This window comes from Cyanistes caeruleus, chromosome 1 (assembly GCF_971803275.1).
Source record: "Cyanistes caeruleus chromosome 1, bCyaCae1.hap1.1, whole genome shotgun sequence".
NCBI classification, from domain to species: Eukaryota; Metazoa; Chordata; class Aves; order Passeriformes; family Paridae; genus Cyanistes; species Cyanistes caeruleus.
In genome coordinates, this window is record NC_141701.1 from 83,159,378 (window position 1) to 83,177,885 (window position 18,508).

The window sequence follows — 18,508 nt, forward strand, 5'->3', positions numbered from 1 at the left end:
CTAGAAGCAGATGAACTCCCACTCAACAGTTAATTCAGACTCTAAGCTATTTTCACAAATCACTTGAAAGTTAAATAATTATCCCATTTAAAGAAATCTAGCAATTATATTCTGCATTCCCCCCCTCCCCAGCAGCTATTGCTCTTGTGACAATATTCATCTTGTCCATGATGTCTATTATCTGCTATATAAATATTGATGATCTGAGTAATTGCTGTTCTGTAGATATGCTTCTCAAAGATATAAATTTCTCTGCCTGAAGTAGGCTGCTGACAAAGTGCTTTCCTCCTTTTGCATGGCAATGAAACATTACTGGAAGTGTCACTGGGAGGGGAGGGAAGAAATTAAAAAAGCAGCGAGTAACAACAGCCTTTGAAGAGGAGAAATGATGTTTGTGCTGGGAAGACCAAATAGTAGCAAAGAACAATGAGTTAGCTAAACTGGTATTCAGGCATCTTAAGTTTAGCTTATGCTGTGCCAACACCAAGCACGGCTGAAAAGGAAAGCAATCCTCTGGACTCAGCGCTGGCCACCACTAAACCGGGCAGGCCTAGTGTAGAGACATGTTGTGTGCAACACCCACGCTGTACCCACCCCATGGTGGCAGGAGTTACCTCTTCTCCATCAAAATCCAACCAGAAAGCCAAGCCAACCTTGTGCTGAAGGAAGCACACCACACTGAACATCACGCTGGGACAAACAGGCAATGTTTGTCCAATGCCACCCTGTAAGCTTTGCCAGCACAAGGCCAAAGCGTCACAAAAAACAAAGATGGTCTTGATGCAGCCCAACATTCATCCATGGACACCGCAGGCACAAAACACAGCATTGCTTGGATATGTTTTACTGGTTCAGTGCATTTGTCCAGCAGGCTTTTTGAACTTCCATCACTAGAAACACCCCACTGTCATGTTCTAGCTCATCTCATCACACTGCCCTCTGGTCTGGCTATACAAAGACCCGATTTTGAGAGAACCCTAACAATGGCACATGGCCTTACACTTCCAGACTTGAAACTTGCCTCTGGACAGTAAACAGTATGTGATAGATGAAAGCTCTTCCTTAGCAGACACAGACTTCCTACAATACAAAAACCTGAGTCTGAACCTCTCAGTAAAATTACCCCTCTGGAATTATGAGTCAAGAGATTATTTTTTTCAGCCATGTAAAATTTGGCAAAGTTTATACTAAGAGAGTTTCCTTGTAGAAATAATCTAAGGTCTTCACCAATCATTTACAGTATCTGGAAACAAACACTGGATGAAGACCTGTATTATTTTTTTTTAATATCTTTTGTACTTACATATGCGAGAGAAATTAAGAGGGAGCTGAAAATCTGCCTGATTTACATCTGCCTTACTAAAGTTTAGGAAATGTGTGGAGAGGATGGAGAAGGCATCAGGAGAAAAGACACCAGACTCCCTACGGGAGCTGGAGGCCAGGGCAGGGGCAGGAGGTGGGTAGGGACAGAGAGTGAGCAGGAAGCGAGGGGGAACACAGATAACGTGCAAGCAACACTGGTGTGTCCAGAGGTGGAGAGAGAGGAACTGAATGAGCAAAAGAAGTACATCTGGGAGTCTTATTTCTCTGTTGCCTTGTTCTAACAACTACATAATCAGCCACTATACATAATCACAGCAGCTACAATTTTTTTTTATATATATTATATGCACATGAACAGACTCAAAGCAGTTACTAAATACTCATACAATCTATCTTCTCCCTGCAACACTGAATGTTAAGCCATCTGCTTTTTCAGTGGATCCCTTGTCATATCATTAACACCCCTTCCAGTTTCTTTCCTTCCCTCATAATTTCTACTAATGCTTTGGGGTTTGAATGTTACAATCTCTCATCACAACTGCTGTACGTCTCTGGATTTTGAAGGGAAGTTGCTTCCAGCAGAAAATTAAAGGATGAACTCTTACCAGTAACTCTGGGCATGCTTAACTAATACTAAGCCACATAGCATAGCCTAATTAGTCCAATAGGTCTTTTTAAAAAAATCCACATGACCTCAGTTCTTACACTGAGTCATTTTGGAGATCAGTTGAAACAGAGCCCTGAGTAACTCTGTAACATCAACAGCAGGCTGCATTATTTGAAGTGGACTGGATCTGAACTACAACAATCACATAACCCCCACCATCTCACCTTCATTTTTTTCCCCTCTTCTGTTTTTAAGACAAGATATAATCTAGTGACCTCCAGCAAGTAGCTTAACTACATGGCCTCCTATATTTCTCAGAACTACTTTGTTCATGTGCAGATTAGTTGTAACACATGCTATATGCACATGGAATGCTCTACTGCTAATGCAAATTACTTTGCATGTAAACACAAAATGCAGGTGGGCCAAACCACTAACTGCCCAATTCACAAGCACAGACTTCATACTCTCAAGCTTTTACATGCATATTAATTTCAATGCACTGAAATGTAAAACCCCTTTAAGAAATGTGCCTCAAATCTAAAGTGTTCGCATTCCTGAGTCATTAGAAAGTGAAATTAAATTATTTTCTAGGTTGTCCTTAATCCCTTGTTTCACTGTGAAAACATAACTTTACTAAAGCAATGCCTGTCCAGCGCATCTCTTCCTGCACAGCAATGTCCATCTGGAGTGTGACAAAACACAATCTCCACACACCACAACTTCATGGCCAAATTTCCTCGGAGAGGATGCAAACCAGCAGTATTCCCAGCTCAGTGTGTTTTCATGAAGAGAGTAGCGAGCTTCATCACAGCTGTGCCAAAGTCGCTATGTCCACAAAAAGAAATGCTTCACTGGGTTTGTATCCTGCTACAGTCTCTCTCACGGAGATATGAAAATGCAATTTCACTATAAAAATAAGTACAGTGGAGTGAATAATTTCTTGCACTGGGCACATGGCCATCTAATTTCACTGCTTCCAAAATGCTGCTGTACAAAGACCTAGGAAGCAGACTGTGTGGACTGCAGACCCTGCTTCTCCAGCTCTTTGGGTTTGCCTCAGCTTTCCCGGGGAGAGGAAGGGTTGCAGCACGGTGTCTGTGCCTTCCAGATGCTGAGCACCCTTTCTCAACAGGTAAGGGCAGGGGCACCTCCCTCTACGGGTGCAAGATCTGTAAGGAGGCCTTGCAGTGGCAGCCAAGGCACCAGGAAAGAGGGAGCTTTGAACTGTGATGAAGGAAGAGTTAAATCATCAACATGCATCCTCAAAGTAGCACAGAGACCTGTGCTGTTTCAGGAGCAGCAGCACACCTCCTAGTCTCTCCATTTGATAGAACAGAACTACCCTGAACCACCTTTTTACAGGAAAGGTGTTCGCAAGAAGAGATTTTGCCAATACTTGAGTTCTGTGCTTTACAAAGCTATCAAAATCCAGTCAAAAGACTGACAGAAAGCGTATGAGCACTATTCTAATTAAATTTATTTACATTATGTATTTCTGATACAAAGCACCAGCTACCAAATACATCACCAAATAATTCAAAGAAACCTAATAAGCAGTTTGAGATTGCAGTCAGTCTGTTGAAATTGCTACTCCTACAAACCTCTTTCTTCTTGATTTTTGGCTACAAAAGATAACGTGCCAGCAATCTATCTTAGAACATAAGATAAGCTGATGAAATGGGGGCATTTAAGAAAAAAAAAAAAAGGCAATACAATACAGTTCATGAACCCATGTGCTTACCAAAGAACATGTTTAGCTATTTCCTTTTATGCAGTGCTAAAGAAATGCAACTTGCATTTCCTCTGTTTATGATTCTTGCAACTTAAAACCTTTTCTTCTTCAGCTAATGCTTAGATGGCCCCCAGTTTGCACTTTGAGAATATATCAAGAATATTCAAGTTCCAGCTAGTCTAAACACATGTATCCTGACACACAAGACTAATCCCCACTTCCTAGGTGCACTACAACCAAACCACATTTCTGTTTTCAGATGAAGTTGATCTTCAAAAGCTTTAAAAATGTATTGAAATAAGACCAGCAATAAATTTGGGATTGCCTTGAGGAGGAATAGGAGTGGTCAGTCCTCTTTGTACTTCTCTCCAAATGTTGACAGTTTTGTGGTTTTTTTCCTTTTTTTCTTTTGCAGTAAAGCTCAGCTGGTTTAAACAATTGTCTTCAATGTTCACACAAGAGAGAAGAGGAAGAGCTGATGCAAGAAGCTTTTCCTTTTGGGCAGTTCAGAGCTTTCAGTGCTCTGGCTTATGTTTCTGCCTGCTTGGAGCTTCAAATGGAAAACTCTCATGAGAACCACTGAAGGTCACAAAATGCTGCCAGAAATCAGATGCAGATAAGATGCACTAAAGAAGCAAAACCCCCAAACTATCTGCTCCCTGACATTACTTTTCTTTTTTCTTGCCTGCAAATCTTGCCACAATTGGAAAAGTGGCAAGAAAAGAAAATGTGGTCATAGAGTAATTACTTAACACAGGTTTTGAAAGTACAGTCAAGGACTTTCCTCCCTTGGAAAAGACACATTTCATAAAAAGTTTAGAATTTCTGTCATGTGTGGCAGTACTGAAACACTCAAAGTTTCATCCACCTAGACAACTGCATGCATCCCCTTCACTGAACAAGCAAGCCATGATGAAATACAAAAGGATCTGCATCTATCGCAGGATGATTTGATTTACAAAAGGGGGAAGCTGATACATCTCAAAAGAATGCAGCACATCACACCCACGACTCCAGACCCTCTTAACGCAGTGGCTGGCTTTTGCTCAGACACGTGTCACGAAGGAAATGGAGAAGAGAGGCTCCCAAACTGTGACGCAGGTCAGGACGCTCAGAGGTGCACTGCACACTTCAGAACTAAGGGTTGCCACCACCTGTAGCACTAATTAATAGCAAAAATAAAAATAATAAAAAAAAAAAGGCAATGAGCTGAAAGAAAATTAATTACTCAAGGCTATTCAATACCCTAGACTAGTTTTTTATACGAACAGCAACTGTGCTGTAAGTTAGAAAAGGATATGCAGGGGCAAGAAAGTGGAAAATTAAGCCTATGTTTATGTACCACCAGAATACAAAGTGGAATAACTTGCCAAGTTACTGCAAGTTGTTAGAATGCATCTTTTTCATACAAGTAGACTTACATAAATCACTGATTTTTCACTAGCCTATTTTTGGTAAGTCAAAAACTCCCCTATACTTGGGGTTTTTCCTCCATACATACATGTGGGAATGACCACACAAAACATTTTCTTCAACCTTTTACTTCTCTCATTTTGCCACCAAGAGAAACACAGAAGGAAGAGGGTGAGAGAAGGAAACAGAGAAGAGGGATATTTTTCTATTTTTCTTTTAAATTAAAAGAATAGGTGAAGTACATTTATTTTCATGGAAGTTTTCCGGTTTGGGAGCAAGCACTTGCCATTTGATTAATTCAATCAACTAAGCATGTGACAAAATAACAAGAACAAATAGTTTTAGACCAAAGAGCCTGGCCCTTAGATTTCAGCTATTTTTAAAAAATGGGTGTTTCTATACAAAGAAAGCCAATCATCAGTTGTAAACGGACATTCAGAAGATAAGAAAATCAGATCCCCCTGCACTACACTGCTGATCCACAGCACAGAGGAGCATCTAAGCCTCTGCAGACCACATAGCACGGCCGCCTTTGTTCCCATTTGGGAGCACAGGACACAATTAGCATTTTCCAGCTTCTCCCCACTACCACTGTGCAACAATTAAGCGTACGAATGAAGGTCTGAGCAGCAGCCCTCACAAACTGCGCACACACAGAGATCCTTCTGTTTGAACCAATCTTCCACAGGTCTCTAATGAGAGCCACGAACACCATCTACTAATCATCTCATCAGTAATGCAAATAACCATCTTGACCTCCCATCAAGTGTCTCTCCAGCTGAAACGCTGCGCCCTCAGCCTGCACAGCCCTGGGTGCCAAAGCTGCCGCGTCCCACTGAAGGAGCCCCGGCATGACAATGCTCTGTACATCACACACACTGCTGAGCACAGCCTCGCACCACGAGCCTAGGCAAACCCTCAGCTGCCCCAAGGGCTCACAGCCACCTCTGTCCCTGGCTCTGCACACCCCAAACAGCCAGGTACAGCAAAGGCAGGCATCTCAGATCTCACGGAGGACGCCTTGTTCAGCTACAGCAACGCATCTTCAGGCCTCCTAAAACAAAACACTGAATAAGCAACACAGCAGAACGGCTACAGCACTGTCCTGGCAACTAAAAAATGGAAACATGACCTTGTTTTACACCCCCAGAGACATCACACCCGGCTCTAGGGACGCCACAGCAGAGCTGTTATCCTGGAGGAACCTGAGGCCCATCCTATGCCCCCCAGGCCCATCTCCATCCCCATCTCCTGCTGCTGAATAGCCCCTGATCCTGGTGCATCATTTGCCATGCCTAAGAATGTGGATGGACCCTGTTAGAGCACTTTGAAATCAAAATGAAAAGAAGGGCATTCTTCTGTGAAACATCATTACCACCCTGCCAGCGAAGTGTGAATTGCAAGAGCTTCCAAAATAAAAATAAATGTATTTCTATTAGTCCCTTACCCTTGGCATGAGGCCCATACTGCCAGTTCTCATAACATTTACAGGGAAACTGGCATACACAACAGTGCAGCAAACAAAAGGAAATTCTGTGAGAAACAGATCAAAACATACAAAACAGGGCTTGATACCACAAAAGCAAAGACAAGCTTCACCTGGACAAGCAACTTGTAGCTGCAGTCACTGACATTAACAGATCTACCATGGCAGAAGGAAAAAAAAAGGCTCCCAAGCATCTGCAAAATAGCATAATTCAGGTTTTCTTTTAAATAAATAATTTGGAAAGTATTGCTAAGGGAAAAAAAAAAAAAAAAGCTTAAAGGATTTAAATATTCCAAATAACAATGCCAGCACTTCAGCACCCCTGGGCCTGCTGTGGCACAGCCCAGCCCCCACCGGCAGTTCCCTACCCCATTGGAAGGAGAATTGCTGGGCTTCCAGTGCCACTCAGCAAATTTCTACTTTCTAAGCAGCAAGTGTCTGTACAAGAGAAACCCTCCTATCAGCACTACCAGCTGTGCCCACAGCACAAACAGCGCAATTACGTACCCTGCAAAATCTCTGTGTTTGCGTGTGGGTAAACAGTGCACTTATGGAAAGGCAGAGAATATTTTCAGAGTAAACACTACAAAGATTTTGTGTCCTTTAGGATGTCAGAAAGCCGCTGTGATCCACTGCTCATCTTCCCCACTTACTGCCTTGCTCAGCTAAGGTGCCTCTGGAACTCACAAGGATCACGACCACACCTCACAAGCCTGTTTTGCTCTCTGCAAAAATGGGAGGAACTTGTCCTCTTACAGCAGTCCAGCTCCTTGGTGTGCTGCCCTGCCTACTGTCACCTTACAGACATTAAAATACCAACCAGCTCCAGAGCAGGAAACGAAGCCGGAGGAACCAATTTCTAAACCTCACCACTAGAATGGCAGCTGCTTCCCTATGAAGGTAAGTAGGGAGAAATGAGGGAGGCTCCTCTCTGCCCAAGAGAAATACTTAAAAAGGTATCAGAGAGATGGAAGAAACGCACATGCTAAAGCATTGAGGCAGAAGATCATCTCCACCCCAAATTATTAATTTTCAGAAACAGAGCAGTTCTCCAAGACTCTGAGAACACCTTCTCTTACACAACTCTACCCATAGCTGATGGAAAAGAACGTCTCTTTAATAAAGATGCCAAGACTTTGAGACTGGGACTTTAAAGACCACTGAAATGTGTCCCATTCTCAGCTTTTGACATGAGAGAAAGCAGGAGGAGGCAAGTGAAAAAACTGATACTTTTTTCTCTTAAGTACCTACACAACTAATTTTTAAAAATATGCAGAATTACAGCAAGTTACATTTGAATTAAGGAGCCTGTGGGGAGAAGTTCTCAGTCACAGAGGAAAGAAAAGCTAGGAAAAATACTAGAAGAAAAATTGGTTTATTTAAAGCCTGAAGAAAAACAAAACTTAAAAGAGTGTTTTGGTCCAATGCTGGATGAAGGTTACTCAAGCAAAACACCTGTCCAGAAGAAAACCTCATGCAGCACCCAACTGCTACTTGCAGACTGAGCAGGAGGGCTTCATCAGGTGATAAAGAATCTCCCTCAAGTTAAAGGGACTGCTGGTCACCCACAAGCCAGACAGCTCCACCATCCTCACTGCTTTCCAGAGGGATGAAGGACACACAGAGGAAATTACAAGTCCAGAACCTAGGTACCCCTTACAGGCTTGAGCACCTTGACACCACAGGTGCTTGCAAGAGCCTCTTTTTTCTCTAGCTGCATCGGGACAGTATTTCAGATCTGACACATCTAGACACAGCATACTATCACACAGGACAAGTGAAGAAGACTGAGAGCAGCAGAGTGTGGAAAACAGACTGGCCGAATCTTTTTCTTTCTTTAAAAACAGTACAGCGTGCAGTCCACATTAACATCCTCACAAAAATGCTTCATCTGTCCTGCATCTCAGAGGCTGGCTGCTGAAAACAATCCAGAATACAATTAAAACACAGATTCTGTAAACTTTAACTTCCCTCTGCAATTCTGTAATCGTCTCATCCATCAATTTTGAAAGAACATTAATAGTGGCATCAGCTGGCTCTCCACCTCCTCTGCTGAGCCAGCTTTTTCCAAGCCCTGTCCCTGCCTTTCAGCATCTAACCACAGATGCTGTGAGGAAGGGGAGAGGAGGGAGGCAAACCAGGGTTGGAGAGAGACCAGCAGGACATACCTAACACGGGGCCAAACCTACAGCTTCTTTCCCAGGGGAGCTATGGCAACCTACAGTGGCTGAAGGTCTGCCTAAACATGCTTACTTCAAAAGAAAACCACACAGAGAACAAGGTTCTATCAGGGATTAAGTGAAGCCTATCCAAGCTCAGACCAAATCCTAGGCACACAGGCGCACCACCACCTTCCGGGCTGGAGATGCCTAGGCCACTAGTGCGCAGTGTTTTTTGCTGTTTACTTTTTCCCACACACAAAACCTGTCCCCCACCTCTTAAAGATGTGTAGATGTCTCCACTGATACAAGCCATTTCTCCCAGTAACCTTCCACAGGCTTGACAAATTCCCTGGAACCCCAAGAACTTTCAGGTAAGAGCTGAAGACCAGTCCCGTGTTCCTGTTAATTGTCTCTCCTCAAATACATGAAGTTCAGTAATCAAATAATGGCTCTTGGACTTGCACACAGTGGCAATGCAAGGAGAAAAACCGGTTGGTGCCAGTTTTTAGCATCTGGCTTATTAATATAAGCCTTATTAATTGTAAAGGTGTACAATCCTTTGAGTCATCTGAAACTCTAAGACACTTTGACATTATTTTATGAATCTAGTTTGACATGGTTTATAGTGATCACAGCCATGATTTATATCACGAACTCCCAAGAACACCAGTCTAACTTTGAAATTATTATCATCCCAACTGTTTCACTGCAGGTCAGCCTGGTCTGTTCCAAGACCAGATTTGTTGGCAAGCATATTTTCTTTGCTGGAACATCCACTTTTCCTCATCTAGTAAAATGAAACAAAAAAATCCCAAAGTACATAAAGAAAGCCATTTGAACACAATCAGAAATAGTCTACTTCATCCTCTTTTGCTGTGTGAGGTTGGTATTAACCACCCCCCTTCCCTGAATAAAGATGTAGGAAGAGATTCACTGTAAATTGGTCAGAAGACAGAAGTGCAGACATCTAATGACTTGCTGGAACAACAGACATCACTTTTCTGGAAAGTGGCCAAGTTCACTAACTTGCATTTCAGCTGGAAGCTCAGCCTCTAGAACCTGCACACTCTTTCTTGCACTATCATGTTGCCATTCACTTCCAGAAAATACAAAAGCATGAGCAACTAGTGTTCCTTACTATGAACTGTTGTAATTTCAGTATGGTATTTAACCCCACAGAAGGTAGGTGACATCAAGCAATACTGCATACAGCAAAACACTGAGGAACAGGGTGGAACACAGCATATTCTTTAGATATAAGGTGCAAATAGAGTTGGCTTAATGCAGCATTTCCCTACTGCTTGATCTCAAAGTATCCTATAGTAACGGCTCTGGTCTAAAAGTAAGGAAGATGAATCCTCTAAAATGCTTCAAAGGTATTGGGCTGGCCTTCAACTACAGTTTGAACAAGCAAAAATTACAGATCTACGCTGGAATCAAGATTGCTCATAACCCTACCAGGCTATCTGGGACCTCTGGAAAATGTTAAGTGGCACCAGAAACAAGAGGCTAAAGTGATGTTACCCAAGAACATGGAGAGAAGCAGATGGCATTTGTTAGAGGAACACAGGAACAGAGGCTGAAAGGAGGGAGGACTGGGGAGGGCGAGTGTAAAGGGATGACTAGGCTGCCATGTAGTGAAGAGAAGAACAGACACAGGCAAGTCAGAGAGGACTTGGGAAGCATCGGAACTCTGCCTACCCCGTCCTTCACTGAGATCTGAGGATATCCAGACTCTGGGCTGAAAAACCCCCAGTACAGTACCAGACAACCTGCTGAGCATGTCATCCCACTCCAGCCACTGACCACCATCCATAGTCAAACACTGCTTCCTCACCAGGCCCTTATCTCATGGATTAGAAAGTAATGGTACATCCCAAGGGTCTGTGCTCTTTGGATGACTCAGGCCACTGCAGATCCACATGACAAGGCCCTTTATTTATCTCCTGCTTTTCTCTTTGTACAGTTATAAATTTACATTTAAACCTAGCTATGTTATTTTTTTAATACAAAGATTGCAAACTTGCTCACTTCAAAATTAGGAGGTATCATAATGAATACTGCCCATACAACCTTCACCCAGCCTCTGTATGTATCTGCACTCACTCTGTTTCCAATTCAATGATCACATACCATTTGAGCTCTGGAAATCAGCTGCTTTTCAAAAAAGGGCAGTAAGGTTGTGTGATAAAAGCAACAGCTGTCCCTAAAACCCTGCCTCACGCAGTGAAGGTCAGAAACATTTGTGTACAAAGCAATGCAGGAAGAGAGAAAGACAACCACCTTGCTTGAGGAAGTTGGACCGATCACCTGCAGGCAGGAATTACTTCCTTCTTGGCTCTACACTCAACCTTTTAAGAAGCTCAGCAAGTCTCTGAAACCAGTTTTCTCTTCAGGTGACCCCTAATGGGGCGGTTCCACCTTTAAGGCATTTAGGGCTAATCTACAGACACCAGCAGCTGAGGTCAGCCGTCCTTGTGCTTCCAGCAGATGAACTGCTACATCATGCCAGGTGCTCTGGGATGAGTGAAAAATAAAATCATACCCAAGTACCTCTCTGACGCAGCCAAAATTTAAGGTGTTTCAATCACCCGAGATTGATTTGCTCTTTGACTTCATTCCTCAACTATGAAAACAAAGACAGTACCTGTATCTAATATGCTGCAAGAATAACTTCCCCATCTGAGAAATCTCTCCAGAAATTAGCAATTGTTCAGTTCAAGGTCTGGGTAGGGTGTAAAATAAATAGATGTAGAATCACATGGAGAAAGTAAATGTGGGGAAGAGAAAATGAATTATGCAGCAATTACCTATCCAGTGAAAAAAAGGACTCTGAAAGGGAAAAAATTATGCAATTACAGAATTAAAGATTGTATCATAATGCAGATGCAAAGGGGAGTTCTGCAACATTAGTCCTGGAACTTCATTGCTTTTGTCCGCCTGATTTTGCAACCCCATTGTTCTCCTGATGTCATAATTCTGTAAGCAATTGAAATGCAACACAATTATGTGATCATATGTTTAGATCTTTTCATCATTAATAACATGTGGAACAACCAGCAGCCTCTGCTCCCAACACGATGGATGCCTCCAGCACATGGCTGTGAACAACTACCTCTCTTCCACCTTGATCTGAGGTAAACAGCAAGGAGAAGAAAGGGAGTTTTTATGCTTTAATTCCACACACAAACATTTTGGGATTTTGGGGTTGTTTCAGAGGAGGAAACCAAGACCAGTATCAATCACCTACTCTGAAGCTGATTGTCACAAATCAGATTTTTTAATCAGAGGCTCCGAGCAGCTGATGTGCTTTGCCCCAAGTCAGAAGAAAAGCTCCCCAGGCCTGGATCGCAAACGACCCCATTAACAGCCTTCTTCCCAAGCTACCAAATCCCTCCTACCTCCACAATAAAGCCTGTGTAAGTGTAATCACTGCTCCTAACTGCAGGTCAGGGAAGAAGCCCAAGGAAGAAGGCTGTGTTTCTGTGCTAGTTGGTAGATGCAGTCAGTGAGCAACTTCAGGAAGAGCATCATATAAAATACAACTGGCAAGCAAACATTACAATTGTATGCGTTCATCCTGGATGATAATTGTTATATTGGGTCTTTTAAGGAAATTACCCTGCATACCTCCGACTTCAGGCCAATTGCCAACATGTTTCTCAGCGTCTGGGTAAGCCTGCTTTGTGAGGGAAAGCAGCTGCAATAGCAACAACCTAACTTGTTTTATTTGCAGATGGCATTAGCTGGCAAGAGGCAGTGTGTCTTGACAGCATGCTCCCCATGCATGCTTCATGCTTTTTAAAAAGTCTTGTTTGCCTTTGTATGTACCCAATTGCAAACATACACCCAGCCTTTCTTTTAAGTAGTACTTCCACCTTGTCTGTGGGGTGCTGGCAACGAGTACCAAAAGCTTGACATGATCTTGTGCACCTAACAAAGCAAGTTTCACTTCTATCTTTCCCCATCCTCAGAGAGCGGAGCTTGCAAAACTTGGAGCTGTCAAGTCCCTGAGGTGCAGTCAGTCAGAGCCTGCAGTGTCCCAAGCACTCGGGTCACCACCAGCTCTTCTCAGTACACATCTTTTGGAAAAGCTCCACCATGGAAAAGTCCACTGTGGTAATGGAAACATTGCAGCCCTTCCCTCTTGGCATGCAACCTGCTCAGTTCAGCTTTAAAAGCTGACAGAGAAAGCACTGCACCATCCCCAAACATATACAGGTAGCACAATACATCTAATGAGAACAGGCAAAGATAATACCACAGCCGTGTTCTACCCCACATCTGCCTGCTTCAGGATTTACAACACAGAAGCTTGGGTGGCTGGCACCTTCAGAGGAGGGACCTGCAGTGTCTTGTCCAAGCCCAAGAGTCCATTCTTTACCTACCACAGTCATCTACCATGCTAAGCTACTGGTGGTAAGAAATGGTGTTCATGGAGGGGAAAAGAAGGGAAGCAAGAGATGTTCTGCTTCACTAAGTGACATATCCTTAACAGTGTAGAGAATTACACTTGGATGCCAGAGATGGCCAGGCAGAGATTTTGTGTGGGGAAAGAGAATAACGTTTTGCCTCGTTGGCATGACTTGGCACTCCACATCCTCTGTAAACCATGATGGGGAGACAGCTACACAGCTCCTCCCTTCACCTCACCTCGACAGATGTCTCTGGTTTTACCTAGATCTGTACAGGTGTTTGAGATTTACCTTGGCTCTCTAATATGCCACATAATATTTTGACATTAGAGCCTGACACTGTGGTCTCTGCAGGGCCATGCTCTATGCCCCAAGACAACAGGTATGCACTGTCTGACGATCAGCAGCAACAAAAAGGGTATCAAAATGGTGAGGAATTGCATGTGCAACCCATAAATGCTCAACACCTCTGACACTCTTATTTCTACTGTCAATGCCTGTCTTTTCCCTCAGCCCAAGTCTGGAAGAAATGTGCTCACCACACCCAGCACAGCTATAGCGCCTGGCACAGACAGCCTGGGTTAAGTCTGCTTTTCTTTGTACAGTGGTGTCCACATTTCTGAGGCAGACCTGTCAAGACAGCCATGCCAAACCAGCTGCATCTATACAGGGATGCTCAGCAACACACAAGCATGTCCCTGACATCTCCCAGCAGCACCTCAGCCCAAGTGCACACCTACCTAAGGCGACTCTGGGGAGAGGGCTGCCATTGCACACATGCGAGTCTGCCCATGCACACACACCTCTGCAAAGTCCTGCCCAGTGTGCACATTCCCATCTGCTCCAAAGCTCACTTCCCAAGGTGTCCTGGAGGTCAGAGAAAGCAGGCTTGTCCAAGCTGTGGCTGTCAGCCTACAAGCCTTCCTAAATCTCGGGCAGTTTTAGCTTGACAAACCCAAGGGTAGCCATACTGCAAGGAAGAGTAACAAACAGGACTCATCTGTGGGGCATCTGTGTCCTCTGCCCTCCTGCTCCTGCAGCTCCCTTCAACGCTGCCTCGCATCCACCCCTGCCCTGGACACCACACACACCCTGCAAATTGGCCAGGGCTGCAGAGGTGCTGTGTGTTTGACCACACACATGCAATGCCTGGCTGGGCAGCTGCTACCAGGCAGAGCAGAGAGAAGCTGTATGCAGCCTAGTTTTCCTCAGAGCACTGCTTCAAAGATTTCCCAGCCACCCACTACTCTTAGCAAACACAAGTGGGAAATTAGTGATCTTACAGACTGCCAACCATTGGTGCAATTTGGTTGAAACTGGCCAAACAGTAAACAAACAGCACTCATTTCCTGGGGAAACTAAGTTAAAATGAAATAAAATAAAACCAGATGAAAACTATGATGTTTGATTAGTGGTGTTCCCATGTTCTGCTACATCCCAAAAAAACAACGCCTTGCTCAGCCCAGCCTGTGAGCTGCATAGCACACAATGCAGTTCAGCTCTGTAACCACCCCCAGCTGTTACACATCTGGAGCAGGAAGGGGCAAATTTCAAACTCACATCTGGGGGTTGCTCTGAACAGGTAATTTCTGCAGGAGAAAAACAGGGAAAGGGGATTTGCATCTGAAAGCGGTGAAATGCTTTGTCAGGGCTGAAGGACTATTACTCGGATCTCAGTGTGAAAGCAGCTCTCCTTCACAACCCTGGAAATTAATTCATCCTGGAGACCTCGGCATTCTTCTGCTTGCCATCCCCAGCGTCCCTCAACCCATGCTGGTGGTGTTTGGCCACCATCGCTGCCTTTAGGCAGGGGCAGCTCTTGCTGCAGTCAGAGCAGCAAATGCTGAGCCCTGGCCTGTCCGGGAGTCAGGGAGAGGCTGCACTGATGAAGGCTGGGAGGGTTTCCTCTAACCCCGCTTGGTGTGACAGATCATGCTACAGAGCTGCATCGATCCCAAGGACTCCTCTGCTCCGAGCACAGCACAGCAGGAGGAAACAGCAGCGACAAAGAAGGCAACTTCAGACAGACTCAGAAACAGCTGTGGAATTTCTCTGAAGAGCTGCTTTCTGTAAGGGGTGGAAAGCCCAGCCTTCCATCTGACTTCCAGCCCACCCACCCACCGGATAGAGGCAAAGCATAAGAACAGGAGGAAATTTAAGGCATGCCAAGATCCCAGGCTCTAGAAATTAGTTTCCCATATATTCCACAAAAAGAGCACTCACACCCAAAATCTACTGCTTTGAACTTGGATTGCACACCATTCACTCAGCTGAATAACCCCACTCAAGTCAGTGACATTACTTGCCTGAATATCTTCTGTTCAGTGTATGGAAGGGGGCTGCAGAAGCGGCTGACAAATAAACACAGGTATACAAAAGGCAGTGTAAGGACAGTCTATAAAAAGGCTGAAGTCCCAAAGTCAAGAGCCATGTGGTCAGAACCACAGATCACCAGGTCTTGGGTAGAGTCATGTCAGCTGATCAGGGCATCATCTAGATCCATTCACACCACTAGAACTGTATCCTCCAGGCCCCATCAACTGACTGAGGTCACAATCTGAAAAACACTTCACTGACATAGAAAACTACATTCTGCTCAAAAGGATGGCTTGAGCATTTAGGAGTACAAGCTTCATTAGCTTCCAGCAAGATTTCAAGCCCCAAGCCCAAAGTAATACTCCATAAAACTCCGGCAAAGAACCACCACTGCTCCTACTCTGCCTGTATTGGTCCCAAGTATGGTCAGCTGTTCTGGAGGGAACCCAAACATGATATGGCACTTGTTCTCAGTCCCATGCAAGGAAAAACAATGTGCAGTTCACATCCTGAAAAGCTTGTAAGAGACAATCCTGAGCTTGAAATCTCCACATGCGAGCTTGTTTTCAAGTATCCCTCTAATTTCTAAGGGGAAACTCACATGACTGATATTAAACCTGTGCTGAAGCCTCCATCAGACTGCGGCTGATGGAGTTGCTGATCTAGATCATCGAGGGGTCAAGGTGAGAGCCCTGAACCGAAGCCAAGAACACGTATGACAAAAACATATCCAGGGATTTTGGCAAAGCTGAAGGACCAAGTGAGTCCCTCTGGAAAGGGTGACCAGCACCCAGAAGGATCTACTTGCCCATTCCCTGGGCACTCTCCTAAGCCACAGCAGGTCCTGAAAGAAGCTCATTCTGAGTTCTTGCATTTCCACGTATAAATCAAACACGGTGCATTAAGGCCAAAATAACATTTATTGTTTTCCTGGCATTTCCGAATACCTCACAGCACTGTCCAATACTCCCAAGAAGACTTCACAACATGCATATAAAACTTCTGGCAGGTATGTGGTCCAAACAACTTTCTTCCCCCCACAAAAGCAGCAAAAACCAGGTATAATTTTCATTTGTCTTCACATACCTGGCCAGCTGTCCAAACCCTCTGAGAGACCTCACAGATTCGAGCCAGAGGCTTGGGCTTTTTAACTGTACTGCCAGCTTGTGCATAGCAGGAATTTTCCACAGAGCCCCATCCCCACAGCCATGGGCACGCCAGTGCCACCAGTGCCACAGCCAGCACCAGCACAAGGCTGTCCCACCCTCGCACTTTTACATTCCATCTCTCATGCAACTAGAAGCCGCACACTGTTACATAGCCAAGAACAGAGTTTTCAGCAGAAGGACTTTTTTCCTAGATTGCTGTTGTTGTCATCCCATAGGCTCTACATTAGTACAGACTCACTGGGCATTTCACAAAGGCCTGTGGTACAGAAGGGCTGAGAACAGGACCTTCATACTCATCTTAAGTGGAAAGGCTACAAATAATTTCCAACAGCCTAAATCAGGCAAGAAATCTAGGTAAATCTGTATCAAAAGCTCTCTAAAATGTACTAGTTGAAAACAAAAATAAAAAGAGAAAAAAAAAAAAAGCATGGGCCGTATCGATGAGAAGGAGGAAGAGTTTCAGTGAGCAAACAAGCGCAGAGGAATTATTATGTTTACAGTTCAATTAATGGGACCTCATCAAAAGCCTGTTTGCTTTTCTTCTTTTTTTTTTTTTTTTTTTTTTTTTGTAAGACACCTATTACACAAACACACACTCTTAATGCCTCGCCGGCTGGCACCCTGGCGCACATATCCCAAGTGTATCCACATCTCAGGAGAGGCAGAGCTGCTCCCGGAGAAGTCCCTCCACCGGACGGCGTGTCGGAACAAAGCGCCCGGGTGACGGATGTCGGCAGGGTCCGTAAATCTCATTTTTGGCAGCCCGACCTCAGCTGGGTCGGTGTCGAACGCCGTAAGGAGCTCCGAGCGCTGCCGCTCCCTACAGCGGGGCTCCTACCTGGACAGGGGGCTCCACGCCTCTCCTCCAGGCTGGTTAAAAAAATAATCAAAGCCTTTTTCTGAAAGCCCGGCGAGATGTCTGGCACTAAATGACAGCACCCGAGTTACCGCGTATCTTCTCCGCTAACTGCGGGCTAAGGAAATCAACCCCCCCCAAAAAAATCCAACCCAAGGCAAAAGCACCACCGAACCTCCCGCTGGAACAAAGGACCCCGCCAAACGCCGACTCTAAGTTATCTGGATTTACTTGCTCGCAAGGCACACGGATGACCCTCCTCCGCTCGGAGCAGCGCTGGCGCGATGCAGGCGCGACCCCGCCGCCTTTCGAAGTCGCCTCGCTGCCCGCCGCCCTCCCGGGACGCGGCGGCGGCGGCGGCGGCGGGCGCTGCTCGGCCGCTCACCTGCACCGCGCATCGCGCCGCGACACCGCCCGGGGCCGCCCCGCTCTGCCGCCGCCACCCCGCCCGGGACAGCCGCTTGCGAAAGCCGCCTCTGCCCCTCGCCCGGGCGGGAGGCATCCGCTCCCGCGGCGGCCCCGCTCCCCGCCGGGAAGAGGAGGAGGGAGAGGCGCCCCCGCCGCTGGATCCACCGCGCGGGAGCATCGCCCGCCGCCCCGGGGGAGCCCGGCCGGCGGGGGAGCGCCCACTGACCTTGCCGCCATCCGCCGCCGCCGCCGCGCCTGCCCGCGGGATGGCAGCCCCGCGCCCGCCGCCGCAGCCGGCGCCTTCGCCCCGGCAGCCGGCGCCGCCCCCCGTCCCCCCCGCCCCGCCGGGGTGCGGGGCCGAGCGAGGCGTGGCCGAGGCGCCCGGGAGCGCCGGAGCCGCCCCGGACCCCGGTGCGCCCCACCCCGCCCCAGCCGGGGCCGGCGGCCGCTCGGTGGCCGCGGGCTGGGCTGGGCAGCGGGGCCGGAGCGGGGCGGGCCGGCGGCCGCGGACACGCCGTGCCCTGCACGGTGCCACCCGGGCCCGCCAGCGGGGCGAGGGAGCGTGCGGCGGCCGGGAGGTTCCTCGGGGTTGAGGAAGGGCTCTGCGGCTTTAAGCTG

The 18,508-nt window shown here is 46.2% G+C and overlaps 1 protein-coding gene across 2 annotated transcripts in view; it reads right to left on the bottom strand.

The window, feature by feature from the left end:
* The window catches only part of RNF152 (ring finger protein 152), a 42,994-nt gene extending 24,794 nt beyond the window's left edge, over window positions 1–18,200 (bottom strand). The window contains exon 1 of one of the 2 annotated variants that reach the window (XM_086899138.1): window positions 18,117–18,200. The gene's annotated coding sequence lies outside the window, so the exon portion shown is untranslated. Of the gene's footprint in view, window positions 1–17,713; window positions 17,803–18,116 lie in introns of those variants that run through there. The other variant, XM_023919816.2, reaches the window with a different exon arrangement.
* Window positions 18,201–18,508: the final 308 nt, after the last annotated feature.